Source organism: Bos grunniens, chromosome 22 (genome assembly GCF_055505025.1).
Source record: "Bos grunniens cultivar Pamir isolate PY7600 chromosome 22, Bosgru_T2T1.0, whole genome shotgun sequence".
Taxonomy (NCBI): Eukaryota; Metazoa; Chordata; class Mammalia; order Artiodactyla; family Bovidae; genus Bos; species Bos grunniens.
Window position 1 is genome coordinate 57253781 of NC_141186.1, and position 23408 is coordinate 57277188.

Sequence of the window (23408 nt, forward strand, 5' to 3'; positions counted from 1 at the left end):
ACAGCTTTCTTTTAGATAATTTGAAGAGATTGAAACAGACATCATTTTAAGGCCATTTCTTTGATGACTCCTAGTTTTGAAAATGTTCTCTCTCTCATAATTTGTAATAATAATATTTAATTCCAAGGAAATCCCGTTTGGTAGTTTCACTAGTTTTGAGTTAGACTATGTAAATGTTAAAGTTTTAATTGTTTAAAACATCTTTTAAACATTCAAAAAATACTTTTGCTACCCAGAGAATAATCAAAAAGAGGTTTGCCCTGCTTTCTCAGTTTTTCTTCATTCCTCTCCTATCCCCAGGAATTGATGTATTTTGCCTTTCAGATTGCCCTGTAAATATCAAGAGGTAGGAAGTAGTCAGCTATTCAGAAGAAGAGAATGCCAAGCAGGGTTTTCAGTTCAGGAGAACTGTTCTACCTTCTATCTGTCTTTTCGTTTCAAGAGTTTCGTTTTCACGAAGTAATGGTAGAATGGAAAGAGCCCTTACCTTTATCTCTGCTCACTGTGACCTAGAGCAAGAGACCCACCCTCTCAGGCTTAGTTTTCTCATCTAGAAAATGGAAATATATTCTCATAATCTCATCAGTGACATAATTGAGAAAATATCAAGTCAGGCTCCTAGTAAGAACTCAGTGAATGCGGCTTATCAACTAGGTGAAAGCAATTAGACTGCTTTTTTTTTTTTTTTTCTGATAGTCACTTGCATTAATACACAGTTTGGATGCTAAACGAGGATTTTTTCATATACACATTCATCTTTAGTCATCAGCCTACATGGATACTCTACTATCTTGCATGTAAAAAAATCACTAGCCAAAATAAGTAGATTTTGAAATACCTATGAATCCCAGATATCTGTATAAGAATGGTTTTCTCAGGACATGCATGGAACTTACAGGTCCTAGGCTTTGTCGCATAAAACAAAAAGCAAAACAAAATAAAAAACCCTTTTTATGATGGAAAACATTAGACAAGTATAGAAGTAGGCAGAATAATGTAATGAATCCCCCTTGTACCCATAACCTGGTTTCATTCTATGGCTAATCCTGTTCCATCTTACCCGCCTCCCTCTTCTGTACCATTCTAAAACCCCCAAAGGAACTTCATCATTTAAAAGTTGGTTCAAACAGTTAGCTCTGGTAGATTTTCAATTTATCAGAAAAATTTCTCTGCTAATATTTTCACAACTCTTCATGTCCATCATGGGCGTGTTGCAAAACGGGCTCACAGCTCAGAGGGCTGCCATCTGCTTACTCTGGAGTTTTGGGACCTGAGGACATAAATGCTGTGTCCAGGCTGAGAAATGGGCAAGGAGCTTGGACTTGGGAAAAGACAGTTACGGTATTTCAGTTGCTAACAACAGAACCACCAGAACAAAAAAAAACATAAACAAAATCCCAACACTTGTGTGTCTGTGATGTATCTGTCTTCCCTTACTAAGATGTAAGCACTTTGACAGCAGAAGCCATGGTTTATTGATTTTTTTAAGCCCAGGACCTGTTGCCCTACACGGCTTGAAACCAAATAAGTGGGCCATCAGTGTTTGTTGAATGATTGATTGCTGAGTGTTTAACTTGCAAACCTAAGCCTACTATTAAGCAAATAATTCAAATGTCTCTTTGTCAAGAGATCCTCCATCACTATGGTTCTTTATTCTAACAGTTTTATTTTTCTTTCTACATGTATCACTACCCGAAATTATATTTTTAACATTTATTTATTGTTTGTTTTCCCACTCTGGAACATGAACCCCATGAAAGCAGCAATTTCTTTTTTTAGAGACTATTATTTTAGAGCAGCCTCAAGTTCACAGCAAAATTAAGACAAAGGTACAGAGATTTCCCATACAGCCCCTAAGGCTGTGTTTTTTTTTAATTTGCTATTGTAACCTTGGCTTATGGTATGCCTAACATATGGTAAATCTTTTTATTATTGAAAAAATAGTAACGCCATAAATTCAGTCACCTTTAGAGGCCGTATTTTCATCATTCATGTCTACAAAGTGGAGCGAGGTTTCTGGTTACCGTGAGTTCAGCGACTCTTTCCACGGTGACAGTCCTGCCACATAATTTCCCTTATCCCTTTTTACAGAAGAGGTTTTCAGGCACACAGGGGCCTATTTCTGAAATGCCTTAAGGTATAAAGGTGTGAACTAAGTTAGCAGTAGACTTCTTGCTGCCCTGGCCATCCCCACAACTTTCTCTCCAGTCCTGGCACTGATACCTACAAGGAGCGCTTTTCACGCATCTGAGACAGGAAACATGGACCCACTTTCTGGAGATGACACTTAGGCCTGTCCTACACTTGTGTTTTGCATTTTTACTGCCTTTTAAATGAGTAACTGGTAGATTGATCATGAATCGCCTTTATATGTTTAGGAACTTTTGTACACTAGTGGGGACGGATAGGGAGGGCGTTGGGAGATGTGTATGCTTTACAGTAGGTAATACTTTGTTAAAACTCAGCATTCAGAAAACTAAAATCACGGCATCTGGTCCCATCACTTCATAGCAAATAGATGGGGAAACAGTGGAAACAGTGACATACTTTATTTTGGGGGGCTCCAAAATCACTGCAGATGGTGACTGCAGCCAGAAATTAAAAGACGCTTACTCCTTGGAAGGAAAGTTATGACCAACCTAGACAGCATATTAAAAAGCAGAGACATGACTTTGCCAACAAAGGTCCGTCTAGTCAAGGCTATCGTTTTTCCAGTGGTCATGTGTGGATGTGAGCGTTGGACTGTGAAGAAAGCTGAGCGCTGAAGAATTGATGCTTTTGAACTCTGGTATTGGAGAAGACTCTTGAGAGTCCCTTGGACTGCAAGGAGATCCAACCAGTCCATCCTAAAGGAAATCAGTCCTGAATATTCATTGGAAGGACTGATGCTGAAGCTGAAACTCCAGTACTTTGGCCTGATGCGAAGAACTGACTCATTTGAAAAGACCCTGATGCTGGGAAATATTGAAGGCAGGAGGAGAAGGGGATGACAGAGGATGAGATGATTTGATGGCATCACCGACTCAATGGACGAGTTTGAGTGAATTCCGGGAGTTGGTGATGGACAGAGAGGCCTGGCCTGCTGCGGTCCATGGGGTCACAAAGAGTCGGACATGACCGAGCGACTGAACTGAACTGAACTGAATACTTTGTTTACTGACATTGTATCTGGCAGCCACCCTTCCTACCATGGTGATATGGGTACATGGAATTTTTTCTCCTCCCAAAAGTATTTTTCTGATTTTAATCTCCTGTAATTATCCATTTATTCTCTCAAAGTTTCAGTAGGTCAATTTCTGCATACCTTCACCTAGAATGCAGAATTTTAAAATATTTTTTTTATTCCTGTGGTAGTAAGAAGTTGATTCTTCCCTATACAGGGATTTAAGAAGGTAAATTTAATTGACCTCTTTAACTGTTCTCCTGCCAAGTGGAATTGCAGTGGCCTAGATGAATTGCATCATTTATTAATGACAGAAATAGAATTATTAGCATTTAGGGCAATATTTAGTCTGGTTCTACAGAACATAATTCTCATTATGGTTTTTCAATTACTATATTTAATACTAGACTGACTAGACATTCCCCCTACCTCCAAGTTTTAAATCTATCATGTAGCATCTTAAAAGAGGCAATGTTGTATAAAACCAATAAAATATTTACAAACCTGCAAAAATCAATAACAATTGTAATATAGGGGCAACAGAAGTCAATACAACCAAATAATGGAAGGATACTTAAATCTAAGAGGAAAAACAAAAGAGAAAATAGAAAGAAATCACAGCTCTGGACTTTTATGTAAATTGTGACTTTTTTCTTTTTAATTATTTTTTAAAAATTATAGAATATAAGCTTCCTGTAAAAAGTCAAGCCACCTGTATACCAATGTTCATAGTCACAAAAAAGTGGAAACCATCCAGATGTCTATCAGTTGACAAATGGATAAACAGAATCAAGTCCTACAGTGGAATAGTATTCAGCCTTAAAAAGGAACAAAGTGCTGATAATAGAAGTATAAGCCTCAAAAGCATTATGCTAAGTGAACAGTGGCTTAAAGCTCAACATTCAGAAAACTAAGATCATGGCATCTGGTCCCATCACTTCATGGGAATTAGATGGGGAAACAGTGGAAACAGTGTCAGACTTTATTTTTTGGGGGCTCCAAAATCACTGCGGATGGTGATTGCAGCCATGAAATTAAAAGACGCTTACTCCTTGGAAGGAAAGTTTTGACCAACCTAGATAGCATATTCAAAAGCAGAGACATTACTTTGCCAACGAAGGTCTGTCTAGTCAAGGCTATGATTTTTCCAGTGGTCTTGTATGGATGTGAGAGTTGGACTGTGAAGAAAGCTGAGTGCCGAAGAATTGATGCTTTTGAACTGTGGTGTTGGAGAAGACTGTTGAGAGTCCCTTGGACTGCAAGGAGATCCAACCAGTCCATCCTAAAGGAGATCAGTCCTGGGTGTTCATTGGAAGGACTGATGCTGAAGCTGACACTCCAATACTTTGGCCACCTCATGCAAAGAGTTGACTCATTGGAAAAGACCCTGATGCTGGGAGGGATTGGGGGCAGGAAGAGAAGGGGACGACAGAGGATGAGATGGCTGGATGGCATCACTGACTCGATGGACATGAATTTGGGTGAACTCCAGGAGTTGGTGATGGACAGGAAGGCCTGGCGTGCTGCAATTCATGGGATTGCAAAGAGTCGGACACGACTGAGCGACTGAACTGAACTGAAGTGAACAGTCGGTCACAAAAGACTTCATATCATATGATTCCATTTATATGAAATGTCCAGAACAGGCAAGTGCATGGTGCCAGAAAGAAGATTAGCTGTTGCCAGGGGATTTAAGGGGGCACAGAGAAAATCAGGACTGATTATTCATGAGCATGGTTTCTTTGGGGAGCGGTGATGAAATGTTTCAGGTAGTGGTGATGGTTGCACAAGTCTGTTCCATATATGAAAACCTACTGAATTGTCCATTGAAAAGGATGACTTTTATGGTCTGTGGATTATATCTCAACTAAAAGAATGATGGGGAGAAAAAGATGGTTAATTATATCCTTCCCGTACCAAATAAAACACCCAGAATGTTTTTTCTTTTCTCCAGCCACCTAGCCTTGTTTTTTTTTTTTTTTTTGTCCTCTTATTCTCTTATTCCAGGGCTGCAGCAGACTACCATTCAGGTTATAACTCTGCCCATAGGGGCTGGCCAGGTGGACAAAGAAGGGCTGATGTCCCAGCCATGCACTCATTCATGCTGAAAGAGAGGGCTTCCTTCTAATTCATGTAAAGGTGACTTTGCCTGGGCTTTTGGAATCGGGACGGTTGGTAAGTACATGTACTTAGTCTACTATCTTGGATTGAAACGCAAGGGCTTCATAAGTCAGAAAGAGAAAGACAAATACCATACGGTAGCACTTACATGTGGAATCTAAACTGTGACAGAAATGAACCTATGAAACAGAAGTAGACTCAGACATAGAGAGCAGACTGCTGTTGGCCATGGGGCAGGGAGGGCGGGGGAGGGGCGGATTGGGAGTTTGGGGTTAGACGAGGTAACCTATTACATATAAAGTGGGTAAACAACTTCCTACTGCATAGCATGGGGAACTATTGATATATTCAGTACACTATGATAAATCACAATGGGGAAAGAATATTTAAAAAACAATATACACGTATAACTGAATCGCTTTTCTGTGTTACAGCAGAAATGAACCCAACATTATAAATCAACTGTACTTCAACTTTAGAAATTCGATGAAGAAGTCAAGCACTTCATTGTACTCTGATGCTGTAGTGGGATTATTTTCTAGAAGCGAGCACTCTTTGGGCCTCTCTTTACGAGTTGGGCTGAAAATTATCTGATTAAGCTTAAGAAGTACATTTCTATTTTAAATATGTTATACAGTTCCTTTAAATTTGCCTTTTTTGTTTAAAAAGGATTTGGTGTATTGTTCAACTTTACATTATGATCCTCCAATACAGTTTTTGTATTTGATACCATCACTACTAAGAGGATTTCCTGATGCTGATTTGTTCTAACAATGCAACTTTTCTGAAGGCATTCTTATAGAGATTTCAAAAGAGCTCAAATAATAGTATTTTCTACACTAAATTTAATCAGTGAGTCAATGCACATTTATTGAGTTATTATTATGTTCAAAAATAACAGTCTATTCCAAACAGGAAGAACCCCCAAATCATGGTACTTTACATACAAAGTACTTATGTACTTAGCATATAGTAGGTACTCAATAAATATTAGTAGATGAATCGATGAATAAGAGCAATTTTGTTTATTTGTGCTACTTAAACGTATTTGTGATACCTAAACACTGACAAATAACCCTAGAATTTAATAGGTCCTTAATTTTACCATTAGAGAAAGAAGGGAAGCTGATGTAAAAAGTGTGATAAAATTAATGACTACTTCTAAGATAAATCCCACAACTCTGGCAAACTAACCATTGTTTTAGTGTTAAATATTTGTAGCTGCCAATTTTTTTCAGCAGTTTTTTTGTTTACTTTGCCTGTTTGTTTATGACAGAGTATTTACTGTTACCTTTCATGAATATTTGAAGTGTTTCTACATAAAAATCAAGGATCAATGGCTCTCAAATCTGGCTGCATATCAGTGGATGTTTGTGTACTTGTGTGTTTCCAGTCCTCGAAAGGTGGAATCCAGGATTCCTAGACTAATTAGTACCACCTGTTTGAGCCCGTGAATCAAATGTAAGAAGCATCTTAGGTGATTATTTTAAGTCTTATTTTTAACTACACAAGTTATACAGGAACAGAATTTTTTTCATAAAAAAATGGAAATGTTTTGAATAATGCCAGATTCTCATCATCAGTCCCAATTCTGCTTCTTTCCTTCCTTGACACGGGTGTGCTCCTTTCCCACAATAAAAATTTGAGAACCTCTGCCATAATGAAGAGGTCCGAAGCAGTAAACTGAAAAGTTGTGTTAGAACTCAAATACGAGGCCATGTTTTTAATGTTTTCTCTATTGTGGAGTCGCAAAAAGTCCCGCACATGCGCGCGCATGTGTGCACACACACACACACACACACACACACACACAGTGTTGTGTGAATCACAGAGTCCAAGTCCCAGTTAAGACAGAACTCCCTTTTCAAGTATTTGAGGGCCATCATTTAAGATGATATCTTACCAAAAGAATCTCTTCCTTCTCACGAAAAAAAAAAAATTGTTTAATTTCAGCTACCCTCAGTGAGAAATGTGAGCAATGGAAATAGTAAACATATTCTGTGCATGGGGAAAACAGTTGGTATTCGGTAAACACCAAGTAATTTATTGACTTGGCAAGGATCCCTTGAACTCTAGTGTATAGTTAACTCTTACTTATCGAGGAACAAATTTTACTATTTTGGAAGTTGTAAGGTCATTGAGCCTCCTCTCATAATTTTACTAAATTCTGGACTATGGATCGTGTGCCTGAGATAGCAGAGATGAATTAACCGAGCTGAAGGTGTGGGGGTGGGGAGCTGGTATAGGTTCACTGTCAAGTCCTTATTAAGTACGTCCTCTTTGCCACATCCTCTTTGCCACGCACAGTGTTAGCTGGAAGAGAAACATCCTGCTTTTAGGGAGCTTATTGTCCTGTAGAGGAGGCAGAAACTTAAAGAAAAGTAGAACACAATGGGTAAGTACAATGAAAGAGGGGTTGCATGATTCTGGGGGTACACAGGAAGGCTGGGAAGGGAAGTGCTACCTGAGCTTCATCTTGAAGGATGAGTACAATGCAGCCATATTAATAATAAACATATTTAGGAGGGAGAGTCCAAGACCTTTAAAAAGAAAAACAGAAGAAAAGGATTTGCTCCAACTTGAGCAATTAATAGGCCGAGTTTGAGACACACTAGGTTTTCAGTGTTGGTTGTAGGATGGGATCCAGGTGAAGATGTCCATGGACGATTGGCACCCCGTGCCTGTAACTTTGGAAGGGATTCTCAGGTGGAAATTCAATGGAGTCGTCATATGCTAGCAGTTGAAGCCTTTGATGTGCCTGGGTTGCCAGGGGGAGCAAGAAAAGGAGGCTGAAGAGAACTCTCTGCAGGTGATGAACTTGTAAGGGATAGAAGGAGTCTGAGAAGGAGCCACTGGAGGGGTAGAAAAAAGAAAAATGAGAACGGCCTGGTACAGTGAAGGTCAAAGGAAGAGGGAAGACGATACTGTCAGATGGTACAGAGCCGTCAGTTAAGACGAGCCTGGTGACTTTGGTGAAGGAGGAGACGGAGGCAGAGACCGTGTTGGTCAGGAACATTTACTGAGCATCTACTATGTGCCAGGTGTTGTAAGGTATCCTGCTGTTTAATTTTTACTGCAGCTCTCTGAGGTATTAAGGCATTATCCTCACACTACAGCTGAGTCAGTGAGGCACCGAAAGGCCTTGACCAGAGACGAGACAACTTGCCTGCAACAGATGGACACTAAGCCAGCTGTACCTGACTTTGGGTCCAGCCTCTCAGCCACTGCTGGTGTCCAATGGTGGTGAAAAACTGGAGTTAATGAATGTGGGGCAACTCTCTAGAGACGTTTGTCAGTGAAGGAAAGAGGATAGATGTTCCAAAGGAGAAGCTGGGTCTAAATAAAGTGGTTTTTATTTTTGTTTTTAGGATTAGAGAGGTTTGCCCATGATGATAAGCTGAGGACCAGCGCTAGTGAGAAGGAAAACAGTCGTCTCTAGAATGAAGTGTTGATGTATTTCTAATCAGAACAGATCTGGGGAGAGGCTGTCAGTTTAAACAGTTGAAGCTGTTTGTTACACTTTATGTATGTCAGTATGCTTTATGAAAGAAATCACCTTCAGTGGGTGTCCATCCAGTTTTTTCTCACTCTGGAATCCATTAAAATGTAATTAATATCATTCACGATAAAGTAGACTGAATTTCGTATTTCACTACAATTCACAACTTTACTTACCATATCAAAGTTGGCCCTACCTATCTATGCTCAAGGTCAATACTAACAGTCAGAGATAGGCCCCATTTACACGATCCCTTCCTACGTTCACACGATAAAATCTAGCATTTTCTTTCCTTTCATCAGCTGCTATGCTCTGGTGGAATGCTCAGAGTTCTTTTCTTCGTAACAGAAAAAAAAAAAAAGTGCCCATTTCAGAGCTCCTAGGTGATCCTGCTGGTACTGACTAGTTTCGTTTCTCCCAAATCTTGTTTTCAAAAAAAACTTATGCCGTGTGTGGGTAAACTTTATCTAAACTGAACTTCTAGTAATTACACTAGAAGTGTTAGCTGTTCACTCATGTTTGACTCTCTGCGATCTCATGGACTGTAGCCCACCAGGCTCCTCTCTCTCTGGAATTCTCCAGGCAAGAACACTGGAGTGGTTTGCCATTCTCTCCTCCAGAGAATCTTCCTGACCCAGGGATCAAATCAGCATCTCCTGCATTGCAGGTAGATTCTTTACTGTCTGAGCTAACAGGGAAGTCCAATTATACTAGAAAGGGCAGTAAAATTCAACATGTTTAGTTTACAAAGGACTCATAATGAATTCCCTACTGAGACCCTCCAGAGTTCTTTGTAGCTTTCTCTCCAAAAGATCATAGTTTTGCTGCTCTGCAAATGTGCTAAGTCACTTCAGTCATGTCCGACTCTACAGTCCATGTCCCCATGGACTGTAGCCCACCAGGCTCCTCTGTCCTTCTGAATCATAGAGGATGAACTTATGGTTACCAGGGGGGAAGAGTAGAGGGAGAGGTAGATTGGGAGTTTGGGATTGACATGTACACATTGCTCTATTTAAAAAAGATAACCTTAGAGAAGGGATGGCAACCTACTCCAGTGTTCTTGCTCGGGAAATCCCATGGACAGAGGAGCCTGGAGGGCTACAGTCCATGAGGTCACAAGGAGTCGGACTCGACTGAGCAACTAACATTAACACTTTCACACTCGGGATGGATTTTCTAGCTCCAACTTACTCTTTGGGGAACTGTGCTTTGTGTAAAAATAAAGACTATTGTTTACAAAAAAATAAATAAAATAGATAACCAACAAGGAACCTACTGTACAACATCGGGAACTCTGCTCTAATAACCTAAATGAGAAAAGAACAGATACATGTGTTCATATCACTGAATCGCTCTGCTGTACACTTGAAACTAACATGACATTGTTAATCAACTATACTCCAATATAAAATAAAAATTAAAGAAATCATAGTCTAGGTCATTATTTTATACCTTTAGACATACTAGGACTTTCTGTGCTGAGGCTCCAGTGGCAGGGCTACGGGGGAAAATGCAAAGTAACTGTGCCTGCCTCTCCAGGAGCTTTCAGCTGTCTTAGGAGAGATTTGCTGGCTGCAGAAGTGATAAGAATTCAGAGTCGTAAAAGGCCAGTGAAAATGGTGAAATGATGTTGGGTCACCCTAATTTCTTCCATTTAAAAATAATTACACCGGTAGTGCAGGAATTTATTTTTGTTGAAGGGGATACAGAAATATCTAGAGTAAACTGTAAAAGTTCCCCATTACTTCCTCCCCACTTCCACTTCCCTTCCCAGAATGAGGCGTCCTGTGCATTTTCATAGGTATAGAAGTCCATACGGGCTATAACACACACACTTTTATAGTTGTTTAGCCTAAATTATTTGAAATGCATTGTGCTGTGAATTTTCTCACTCCAGAAGTCCTTCCATGTCAGAACATATGTATCTATTCTATTTAAAGTCACTGTGGAATACATTTTTAAATGTGTCTTACAGGAGAGTGAAATAACATGCCTAAGTTCTAAAAGCTTTGATGGGCAAACAGTAGTGATTATATTCAATTACTTCCATCTTTAATTTCTTGTTTGAGAAAGCTAAACCTCATAGGAATTTCCTCTTAACTTTTCCATCTTTTAAGAACATATTTTGATGCATAAAAGACTATACGTAAGTATTTTGTTCGAAACAAAGTGTTAAAAGTATATACACATATATACAATTGTACGCACTTATTTTTGGCTGCTCTGAGTCTTCGTTGCTGCAAGGGCTTGTCGTCTTTAGTTGTGGCAAGGGGGCTACTCTCTAGCTGGGGTGCCCGGGCTTCTCACTGCAGTGGCTTCTCCTGTTGGAGCACAGGCTCTAGGGCGCGAGGGCTCAGCAGCTGTGGCACCCGGCCTCTAGAGCACAGGCTCAGAAGTGGTGCCGCACAGATCCTGTGGCATGGAGGGTCTGCCTGGATCAGAGATCGAACCCGTGTCTCCTGCATTGGCAGGCGAATTCTTTACCACTGAGCCACCAGGGAAGCCCCAAAGTATTCTTAAAAGGGATACTTAAGCATAAAATACTAGAATATTACCTAACAAGCTACAGTTGAAAACTGTGGATCCCATGATGCAGAAACAGAATGAAATAAAAGAAAAAAATTCTTACATATCTAATAATAATGGGAATTCTAATAGTATCTAAGAGGTTCTTTTCTCATCATTGTTAAACTGATAACTAAAATCTTAAAGGAAAACCAGGATGCTGTGTACACCTTGTTAAAAAAACATTTACATGCGCATGAATAGAAAAATGCCTAGAGAAAAATAAGTATGTTTTAACAGTGGTTATTGCTAGGTGGTATGATGTGTTCAAGGTGATTGTCAGTCTTTATTTTTTTCTGAACTTTCCAATTTAAAAAATAATAAGTATGTGTTTCCTTAATTAGAAAAAATAAAATGAATTAGCAATTAATGAATGACTATTTCTCTGGATTTAAGAAAAAGAACTGTGGCCTCTTTATATTTCCCCACGTTTACTCAAGTTAGCTGTCAAACTTTTAAAATCTAGAAAAACAAAAAATAGCGTTGGACCATTTAGCATAATGTATTAAATTATAACCTCATGTCAGATAAACTAAAAAATAGACTTGTAATGCATAAATAAAACACATCATCTAAAGCAGCTTGTTCTAGTACGATTAGGCCAGCTCACAAAATGTATTTTTATTGACTAATATGTTAGATTTCTTTTGTTAAATTATTACTATATTTAATTTATAGTTTGGCAAAATTCACTTTTTCGAAAGCTTATTCTTGTCATTTCCAAAAAAAGACAGGGGAAAGGAGAGAGGAAGCTGTGTTTACTGGGAAAGTTGCAACATCAGTTCGTAAGTGCTTTTTGCTTTAGATATTTTTTTCAACTACTTCTCTTACATAAGAGTCCTGTAATATCTCCATAGGGAGAAATAACCCTGGGTTGAATGATGTCTTTTTAATTTTTCCTCCAGATAGTGTTTACACATCAACATGTAGCAGTGACTCCATATTCAGAGTTATTAGCCAATTTGGGTGTCCATTTGCCATTAAGGACAATTGGTAATTTTAACAATCAATGAGAGTTTATTTTAGGAGAAAACTTACTGAAATTTGCAGGAAATAACCTTTTTGTTCCCAAACAGCTGCCATTGAACACCATTATATCTACAACAATTAAAATTATCTCTGGTGACTTTCAGCATTTGGCACGGCTCCCCTATTGTTCGGTGAAATATTTTTCAAGTTTGTTAGGACTTTTGCCCACTGTGTGCTTGCGGCCCTTCATTGTCAATATGTATCTTAGACTTCACCTTTGTGACATTATTTTTTTGTATTGTGGGAGAGTGTAATTTCTGAAGCCAGTGGCCTGAGAGATCAAGTAGTTACGTATTGGGAAATGGCAGCATACAGATTTACAAGTTACTTATGAAAATGTCATTGCAATGTATCCCATTATATTTGGCTACCGTCGTCTTCTCTCTGTTTCTGGATCATCTCCCCAGAAATTTCCAGTTTAAAGAATTAGCTAATGTTTAGTTAACAAGCAAGAGGGCAAGGGTGACACGTGCTGCCATTTTAATAACTTGAATTGAAAACTGATGAAAATTCTAAGACCGACTATCAGTGCAGGAAATTGATTGTCAAAAACCAAACCAAAGAAACACCAAACATTCTATCTTGTATGCCAATAGAAGTCATAAACATGTTAGTTCAGCATCTACCCTAAACGTTCTTAGAAAGAAATAGCAAGCTTCAGGCCACCCAGTTTAAACCCTAAGTAAGACTTCATGTTTGTTCATTTAATTTTGAAAGGAAGTAAATATTTGTCTTCGGAAATGATTAGTTAAATATTGAAATATAATAAATAGCTTAAGGAATGCTAAATGCACCATAAGGTAAAATATATCGGACTTTGATTGCTTTTACTTGGTGACCATATTTTGAGGGAAAGAATTTATTTGCCATAATTTATTCAGACCAAAAAGTTATTTGAAAATATGTAACCATTAGTACTCATTGTTTAAACCTAGGATACTGATAACAAAAGAACGTTTCTTATAACCTAATATTACTGAACACATCCAAGCCCATAATCATTCAGACAAAACAAACAAAACAACAAACAGAAAACCCCAAGCAAACAACAAAAATGCCAACTGGAAAAGATTTAAAGGGGCTCACAGGGTAAAACTTATTTAAGCATCTTCAACCTGCAGGTAGTAAAGCGCTGTAAGCTTTGTGTGCTGTGTTTAGGGCTCATCAGTTTGCACACGTGGTCTTTAGGCTAACTCCCTTTGGTGATCTTCCCTCCATTATGTCACAACAGATATGTTTATTTCTGAATCTCTCTCCCGATTTCACATAAGCAAATCCAAGACTTTTTTTGAGGAGAGATCGTAGCTAATAAAACTGTTTTCCCATCTTAGGAAGTTGTAAAGGAAGGGCATGCAATGTATTATTTAAAATTCAGATGCAAAACTTGCATAAAATTTAAAATCAACTGACAATCTGAAGACAAATACCTCAAATTGTCAAAAGGTCTTATCTCTAGGGTATGGAATACTGGTGATTTTTCTTTTCCTGCTATTTCCTGAACTTTTCAGAAATTCATGTGTGACTTTCTTATTTAGTAAGGTATGGGGAAAAAGGGAGAAGAGTGTCCTGTTGATCAAGAAAATGTGAATAAAATATGTAAAGCGCTGAGTTTTCTTGAGTAAGTCAGTTTTTACAAGTTACAAACTTACTTTTGTGAAAATAATCCAGGCCTCCAAGCTCTTCCTCTCATTTGTGGAACATAAAGTATATTTTGGATCAAAACATGGAACATTCCAGACAATGTGAAATCTGGAAAGGAACTGCACCTGTATCCCCACGCAGCGCCAAAAAAATGTAGCTACTGAATAAATAGTCGTCCTAAATTAGGGGAAAGAATTAAAGCCCACTTTTCCACTTACTACTCAGCACAAAAGTGAAAGTTTTACTCTTGGCATGAATGTGATCGAATTTGTGGGATAGCAATTATTAGTGATAAGATTTTTTTTCCCAAGTTTGATTATGCTGAGCAGTTTTCACATGGAAAAATAGATACTGCAGAATATAACTCAGTGCTATAGTTGAAAACTTCATGATTTTGAATCAAACTATAGCTATTTACATAGTTTTAAAAATTACTTGATTAATTATTTTCCTCAATGCTGCAAATGGTACCAAACAGAAAATATCATTTGAGGATTTGTTTACCTAAACAGATGCTTTTGGCGGGGATGAATTTAGTTTCAGCAGAAGTTCTTGTAAGAATAATGTTTCTAGAATGGCAATTCTAAAAAAAAAAGTGATCTTTTCATAGGAAAATGTGAAGCAATGCATGTGGAAAGCTGCGAAGTCTGGAGTCACAGGCAGATTAAGCAAGGATAACATTTGGTGGAAAAAAAAATAAATGATAGTTAAGGATTTTTTTGACAAAAGTAATATATAGAACAAACTATTAATAACACTCTTAGGGATGAACTATTAGTACTGCTTTTTAAAAATAATCAGAAGTTGTAAAAGAATTCCAGCACCAGAGAGGCATGAGATAAAGAGGGAAGTTGAGAAAGAAGGAGTATATGACTGGACATGTGACTTGGTCATATTTTTATTATCTTTGCAGAAAACCTCAGACAAACAAGGAAAGACGGTTGCAGAGAAGACCAGCTAAAATTGAGGTCTCTAGATGAGATCTTTGGTTGGATTTTATATTTTTCTTTTTTTCTTAAAAAAAAAAAAGTGTTTTTCAGGATATATTTCATGTAGAAAAATCCCTCATATGGTCTATAGTTTACAACAAAAATTGAAAAGCAAATGAAGTATGTGAAACTCTTCTCAGACATAGAGGAGAGTTTAAAAATAAATCATCGCCTTTGTGTTTTAAAGTTCAACAGTTGTGTTACAGTGGTTAAAGTCTGACAGGCCTTTTGGCCATAATCTTGGCCACTGCTTGAGGAATCTCAACCGCTAAAACTGTCTCCAGTGTAGTCAAAGGATCTGATTTCTTTCTTCGTTAAACCTTCTCATTAATCTCCCGTTTGTCAGAATCTGACATTTCTCTTGAATTTGCACTCTTCTGTTGGAAGGTTTGATCGTGCAATGCATTGTTTTATTACCCACAAAACACGTGTGTGTGTGTGTGTGTGTGTGCGCCAAGCACTGTGTTAGGGACTTGAGACCCAATGCTGAAGAATTCAGAAAAGTTTCTCATTCTCACTGTAACTGGTATAACTTGTACACCAAGTTCTTTCCCCGCAAAAGCTTGTAAAGGTTCTAATGATCTCTACAGCGGTATCAAAAATAATCTCTCTTTTCTAATTTGGAAAACCAAAACACTAGCCGTAATTTGGCTCCTAGTAATTTTCCACTTGCCAGTCATCCTGTCCTGGAACGCTTCAGTCTCAGACCAAACCCCTCTACTGGTGTATGACTTTTCCCATGTGACCCTTTAAATAAATTCTAAGATTTTTCCCATAATTAATTAATCTCAGAAATCAAAATGAAACATGTCATCAGGGTCTTATTTAAAGCCAAGAAATTTATTGGCTATTGTCCAGCCTTCTTTCTAAATTAAACAACCCCAAAGATGACTCTCACCATCCTTGCTTCTTGATATTAGTCACTTTCTCTTTAGAGAACTCGGGCACATATAAGAAAGAGTTTTGATATGTCTGTGCTTTAACCAAGGTCACACTTATTTCTTATTTCCATGACACATAAGGAAATTTTCCTCTAAAATTTCCGTGTCTGTATTTCCTTAAAAAGATATATGCACCCTATCCTATCCTTGGTAGTAAAATGCTATTACACCAATTTTCATTCTTTGAATGACCCAAACTATAGCAGCTCAGAATCTTTTCTCAAAGTCTGATTCTTTAGGCCTGGTAACAACTTAATGTACAACTAAATCTTTATGATTTATAGATGGATTACTTGAATTATACTTTATCTCTGGTGACTCAGCTCTTTCTCACTCTGGCACTTGAACCAGGTTCAAGGATGCTGAAAGGAAGCTGAACTGAGTCAGGGTCATACATGTAAAGTGAAATCACTGGGGGTGGGGTGTCTGTGTGTGTGTGTGTGTATGAGACAGAGAGACACAGAGAAGGACAGAGACAGATTTAATTCCCAAGTCAAACTCCAGAGTGCCTTTTTTTTTTTTTTTTTAAAGAATCTTTTGCTGTGTGCTTGTGTGTGCTAAGTTGCTTCAGTTGTGTCCGACTCTTTGCGACCCCATGGACTGCAGCCCGCCAGGCTCCTCTGTCCATGGGATTCTCCACCGAAGAATACGGGAGTGTTGCCATGCCCTCCTCCAGGGGGACTCTTTTGCAGAGGTAGACAAAAAAAAAAAAAAATACATAGAGCTAAAGAGATATCATGTGACATCGCTTATACATGGAATCTAAAGTATGACACAAGGGAACTTATCTGTGAAAAAGAAAACTCACAGTCTTGGAGAACAGACTTGTGGTTGCCACGGAGACGGGCTGGGGGAGGGGTGGATTGAGAGTCTATTAGCATATGCAAATTACTACGTACAGGATGCATAAACAACGTCCTGATGCATGGCCCAGGGAACTGTACTCAGTTCCTATGATAAACCATAGTGGAAAAGAAAATGAACAATAATGCATATACATGTATAACTGAATCACTTTTCAGTACAGCAGAAATCAACACATGGTCAATCAACTATACTTCAGTTTTTTTTTTTTTTTTAAGGAGGAAAAAACAAAAAAGAACTTAAAGTTGGGAACGTTTTCTTCCTTCCTTCTTTCCTTCCTCCCTCCCTCTCTTCCTTCCTTTGCAAAAGTGTCATCTCAGGATTCTTTGGCACCAGGGCAGGTAGGATACCTACTGCCGCAGTGTTCAGTTTAACTGCGTCCAGCCCTTAGGGAGAGGGTGACCGAGCTATTCGGACCACCGTACCCTAAAGGGCCCTGCTGCGCTGCCGGCTGTTCCATGAAGACGGAGGCTCTGCACGGCACTCGCTGTGCCTCCACAAATGCACGTGTCAGTGCCAGCCTCGCTTCCTCAATTTTCTTCTCCCTCCCCATTTTGTCCTCTCCTCTGCCTTCCATGGTTTTTTTTTCTCTTTCTGTATCTGCCTGCATGTCTCCCTGTGTCTCTACGTCTGCTGTTCTCCCTGTTTCTCTTTCATTCATTCACGTTTTTCTCTTTCTTGTAAAAAAAAACTCTAAACTATTATTTAAAGCATTTTCTTTCCTGAATTTAGATGAGAAAGCTGGTGATTTGATACAATATCTATTTCTCCAAAGATATAGCTGTGGTAACTTCTAATTTTTGTGTCTGTGGGTCAGTGATCTTTAATAGAAAGAAAGCATTCTTAGTACGGTGTACAGCACTACCAGTTAGGAAATGTATGAGATATTCAAAGGGGCTTCTGTTAATTTTTTTCCAAGTTTCTTAGGAAAATTTTAGAAAGAAACTGTCATGAACATTGAAAAGCATAATTATCCTCAGGTAGGGTTGCCTATAAATAAATAAAAGACATTCAGTTAAATATAAATTCATATAAAAGCAAATAATTATTTAGTATAATATTTGAGTATAATATTCCTGTGTAATATTTGAGACATACATATAAGTAGGTTTTATTTATCTGAAATTTCATTGAACTGGGCATTCAGTATTTTATGACTGGTCTTTTACATATACATGCTTTTAATTTGAGGACTAATTGTATTTAGAGTTCCTTGCTGCTTCCGTATTTAGAGATCCCTGGTGCAGTTTCCCACTGAAATTTTACTATGCCTGTGGAAGGCCACTGGATAAAGGTGAGTGACAGTGAAAAAAAAAACTATAATTAAAAATAATTTTCCTATTTCTAGCATGAGGGTTGTGAGAACAACCAGTAGGTTTCTCACTTGTTTCTCCACCGCAAATTCTGAATTTAAAACAATCTCTTGACTTTATATTTCCCCCCTGGATATATATATCTATTATTTCACTTCCTTTCAGTTCCGTCTGAAACATAAGTGGTTTAAAGAGAAACATGTACCTACATATTCCATTCCAGATCACTTCCCTCTGAAATAGGCATGTATTTGCTTAAAAAACATCGTAAAAGGCAGCATTTCTGAGCCTCTTATAAAAGTCAGCCTTATTAATTGCACTAGGTCGATTTTTTTTTTCTTAACCTTTCTCTCATTTTAAAATAAGTATCTGAAAGTGTGAGTGACTTTAGTAATCATAATAACTAGTATTTATTGATCACTTACGATTTGTCGGGCATTATTCAAGCATCGCAAGGCTTCCCGGGTGGTCCTAGTGGTAACGAACTCACCTGCCAAGGCAGGCGACAACAGACACGGTTCGAGCCCTAAGTTTGGAAGGTCCCCTGGAGGGGCGCATGCAATCCTTTCCAGTATTCTTTCCTGGAGAATCCCATGCACAGAGGAGCCTGGTGGGCTACAGTCCATGGGGTCACAAAGAGCTGGACATGACTGAAGCCTAGCACACATGCATGCATTCAAGCATTGTATGTAAAATGGCTGAATTCCCCCAAACCAGTAATGTGGGTACTACGATTATCCTCACTTTCGAGAAGAAACTGAGCCAAGGGGAAGTTAGGTAACACCCAGTTTCCTTTGATATGAACATTATCCATGAGCATGGTGCCTTTGCCACAGGTCATGGGCCAGTGTTACATATGTTATTATCAAAGTTCATGCTTTCTTCACATTCCCTCGGTTTTCACCGGATGGCCTCTCTCTGCCCAGTGTCCCATCCAGGACGCTGTGTTACATTGGTCATCACGCCTCCTTGGCCTTCGCTTGGCTGTCACAGTGCCTCACACTTTCCTTGTTTGCAGTGACTTCGACAGTTTCGAGGAGTGCTGACTGGGTGTTCTGCAGAAGGTCCCTCAGTTGGTATTTGTTTGATGCTTTTCTCCTGTTTAGCCTCGGACTATGGAGTTGGGGGAGCAGACCACAGAGGTTTACCTTTTGCCATTCTCACTGTATCATGTCAACCCCGACACCAGGCTAAGGTAGTGTTTGTTGGATTTCTCCACTGTGAAGTGACTCTTTTCCCCCTCTTTCTATACTGTCCTCTTTGGAAGGAAGTCACTATTCCCAGCCCATACTTAAGGGGTGGAGAGTTATAACTGAGCTATTATTCTAATAACAGTTTTATGGACACATAATTCATATGCCATATGATTCATCTATTCAAAGTGCACAATTCAGTAGCTCTCAGTATGTTTACAGAGTTGCGAAAACCTCACCACCACGACCAATTTGAAAACATTTCCACCACTCCATAGAGAAACTCATACCCACCAATGGCCATTCCCCTTTTTCTCTCCTTCCCTCCCCAGGGCCATGTCAACCTAATCTACTTTCTGTCCCTATGCATTTGCCTATTCTGGGCATTTCATACGAATGGGATCATGGCGCTTTATGACTCTTCTTTCACTGGGCACGGTTTGGAGCACGTCGGTGTAGTACGTATCAGTGCTGTGTTGCCCATCATTGCTGAGTAGTAGTCTATTGTATGGACTCACCACACTTTGTTGACCCATCCGTCAGTTGATGGACATTTGGATTGCTTTCCTTTTTTGGCTACTATGAATAATGTTGATAGGAACATCGTACCCAAGTTTTTATGTAGACATATGTTTTCATTTCTCTTGGCTAAACACCTTGGCAGTGGAGTTGCTGGGTATTACTGAGCTATTTTTACAATAAGAAGAACAAGGCCGACTAGGCAGTACGCTGCCCTTGCTCTCAGTCATCCACAGGGCTAGGAAGACCTAGCAAGTGCTGTATAAAGCCATACACGAGGCTCCACCTCTAACCTGTTGGCACGTACCCAGATTGCAAGCATGTTGACTAAGATGAACGAAAACAGCTTCATAAAAGCCTGCCTACACATCCCGTTCTATAAACCTATGGCAAATAACATGGTTTATATGCATTGGGGGAGAAAAAAAAAAAACAGATCCCACTTAACACTTGTTTCTGTTAAAAAGTTATGATGAGGAAGCTCTGAGTATCCTAGGTCTAGATGTTCCTCAGGGTCCATAGAGTAAGTTGTTTGCCCAAATCCCCTTTTTGAAACTCTTCTAAGGTGGGCACTATTACTATTAGGATTAAGTATTATTTATAAAGAAAATAGAAGCTAAGGAAGGGTCAGCAGCTACAACTTCCAAGTGTAAGGGATGCACATATCATCTGAAGGAAGCATTTGGTAGAAGGCAAGAAGATGTGATTATACAGATATTATACACAGACATTCCTACACTGGGGGAGCAGAGTGACAGAAAAAACAATGAATCTAGAGTCTAGCATACCACTTCCCACCAACCAATCATGGTAGGAACTAGTTTAGTTATTGGCTGGCATGTTTAAAAAGTCAAAGCCTATTTGGTCATTCTCCTGGCCTCGGTGGAAAGAAATTAAACCCAAGCAGTTTGTAATAGATATTATTTAAATTATTCCCTTAAAAAATAAGCTATGAGTGCTTCTATGTAATGCCTTTGACCATACCCATTGTTCCTTTGAAACACGGTCAGCAGAGTTGGGCAGGACAATTTCAGCCTAGTCCTTTAGCAGAGAATAAGAAACAGGGAAATGAGTCTGTTTCTAATGAATGGGAAAACACCAGAAGATAGTGGTCTACACAAGCCCATCACATCTTCTCTTCTTTTTGTTCCTTGTTCTCTCCCCAAAGCCCACACCAAACCTGAGAAACATTACCTGTCGGCTGATGGCTACTGATTTACTTCTGTATCTGCTTGTAGAGTTTTGCTCACCCCTGATAGTAAAGATATTTATTAAGCAATCTGTGAAAGGATGGGTCAGAGCTTGGTCACTGAGTGAGGTATGCCTTACGGAGGGTGGTTTGCAAAAGAAAGCAAGATAGGAAACAGCTTCTTTAAAGGATGCACTGACGAGTGTACACCTAAAATAAGGCCTGTCAATGATGTGGAGGCCCAGAGGAGCACGGGATTTGAATTAAGGGATCTCTGACTGCTGTTCAAATAGGGAAATCTGAGGAATAGCCAAAAGGAAAAAATTACCTCTGGAAGAGGGGTAGGATCTCTTCTCCTGGGGGCATTTCTAAACAGAAGAGATGGACCTCTGGCTAAGCGATATATATCAGAGCTGGTGTGCAGGGAATGTGTCTCGGGTGTGCAGAGACAGCGATCATTTCAGCCCTGGGGGAGCTGGGCAGCCCTGGGGCCCGCAGAGACCCAAGGCTGGCCAAGCGTTCTCATTCTCAAGGGTCCTCTTGGACTCAGCCCTGAAGTGAAGTGGAGTGAAAGTCCCTCAGTAGTGCCTAGTTCTTTGCAACCCATGCACTGTAGCCCACCAGGCTCCTCTGTCCGTGGAATTCTCCAGGCAAGAACACTAGAGTGGGTTGCCATGCCCTCCTCACCATTTTCCACGTGCCCCACAATATGAGAGAGGTTGGGAGGCTCATGTTTAGACGAAGCTTGCCAGAGGTTGAACTAGATGATTATTCAGTAAGGATCAGTTCAGTTGCTCAGTCATGTCCGACTCTTCGAGTCCCCATGAATCGCAGCACGCCAGGCCTCCCTGTCCATCACCAACTCCCAGAGTTCACTCAGACTCACGTCCATCGAGTTGGTGATGCCATCCAGCCATCTCATCCTCTGTCGTCCCCTTTTCCTCCTGCCCCCAATCCCTCCCAGCATCAGAGTCTTTTCCAATGAGTCAACTCTTTGCATGGGGTAAGGATTAGGGGTATACTGAATTCTCCATCATGCCTTCTCATGAAAATAAATGATGATAACAATAATTTTGAGTCTTTCTTTTTTTCTGGCCTTGCAGTAGGATCTTAGTTCCCTAACTTAGTTCCCAGACCCTAGCAGTGAAAGTGCCAAGTCCTAACCACTGGACCACCAGGAATTTCCTAACTGCAAATCATTTTTAAATTTAGCTTTAGAATTTGATTTTGTTTTAGACAAAATATGGCCATCTCCCATATCCTTGAGTGTGAGAATTGCAGGGTTTTTAAACCAGCACCACAGGTGGCTGTTGTTGAGTCACTCAGTCATGTCAGACTCTTTTACGGCCCCATGGACTGTAGCCCATCAGGCTCCTCTGTCCATGGGATTTCCCAGGCAAGAATACTGGAGTAGGTTGCCATTTCCTTCTCCAGGGGATCTTCCCCACTCAGGGATAGAACCCATGTCTCCTGCATTGGCAGGTGGGTTCTGCACCACTGAGCCACCAGGGAATCTCTGCAGACATTTAATTTGTTTCTTGGTGTCCTGATTCTGATAGCTGGAGTTCCTCCATACTCCCTTCTCCCTGCGTTCCTGTCTTCGTGTTCTGCCCAGTGCCCCTATATCCTCTCCACCTTAGGCCCTGTCTTGTCCTTACAAGCCATTTCTCCAAAGAAATGAATTCTTTGCTCCTGAAATCAAGCCCAGGGCATACAGGAAAAACAACAACAACAACAAAAAACCCACACAAAAACACAGCATCTGTAGATAAACGTGGCACATTCAGCGAGATTAGGCAAGAGCTCTCAGCGTGACTGAAATGAAGGGAAAGATTTATGAAGGGCAAACAATAAAATTAGTAGAGGAAGTAGAGAACATACTGTAAAAGCCCTGAGATGTTCTTTTTAAGGATGTATCTGTCCCTGTCCTGTCAGAGACACATTGTGGATATATAGATATTATATATGGCATATACAATATGTATTTTAAAATCTACTTTATTATAAAAGAATGTGTGCTCCCTGAAGAACATTTGGAAAATATAACCAAATTTAAAGAAAAAAATAAATATAGCTTGTCCTCCCTTACCCAGATAGTTTGACTAAGGATATTGTGGTATGTTTCTTTCCCAATTCATTTCATGTGAATAATATGTCATGATTTAACATAAGTAGAATGGTCTGCTTCTTTCATTCAATGTTATGCCTTGTACTCTTCCCAAATTCTTCCAGAATACAATTTTAATGATTATGTAATATTATATCTAAAAGTAGTAAAATTTATTTATGCATATTCCTAGTACTTGACATTAGGTTGTCTTCAGTTTTTTCTTTCTTATTAGTAATACTGCAATAAATGGTCTTGTACCTAAATACTTATAT

At 39.3% G+C, this 23408-nt stretch overlaps 1 long non-coding RNA gene across 3 annotated transcripts in view; it reads left to right on the top strand.

Annotated features, from left to right (window-relative positions):
• LOC147348708 (uncharacterized) overlaps nt 1–23408 on the top strand; it is a 29993-nt gene that overhangs the window by 5128 nt on the left and 1457 nt on the right. The window contains exons 3-4 of one of the 3 annotated variants that reach the window (XR_015151879.1): nt 5171–5338; nt 5719–6632. This is a non-coding gene — a long non-coding RNA (uncharacterized LOC147348708). Of the gene's footprint in view, nt 1–5170; nt 5339–5718; nt 6633–23408 lie in introns of those variants that run through there. The other 2 variants (XR_015151880.1, XR_015151881.1) reach the window with 2 other exon arrangements.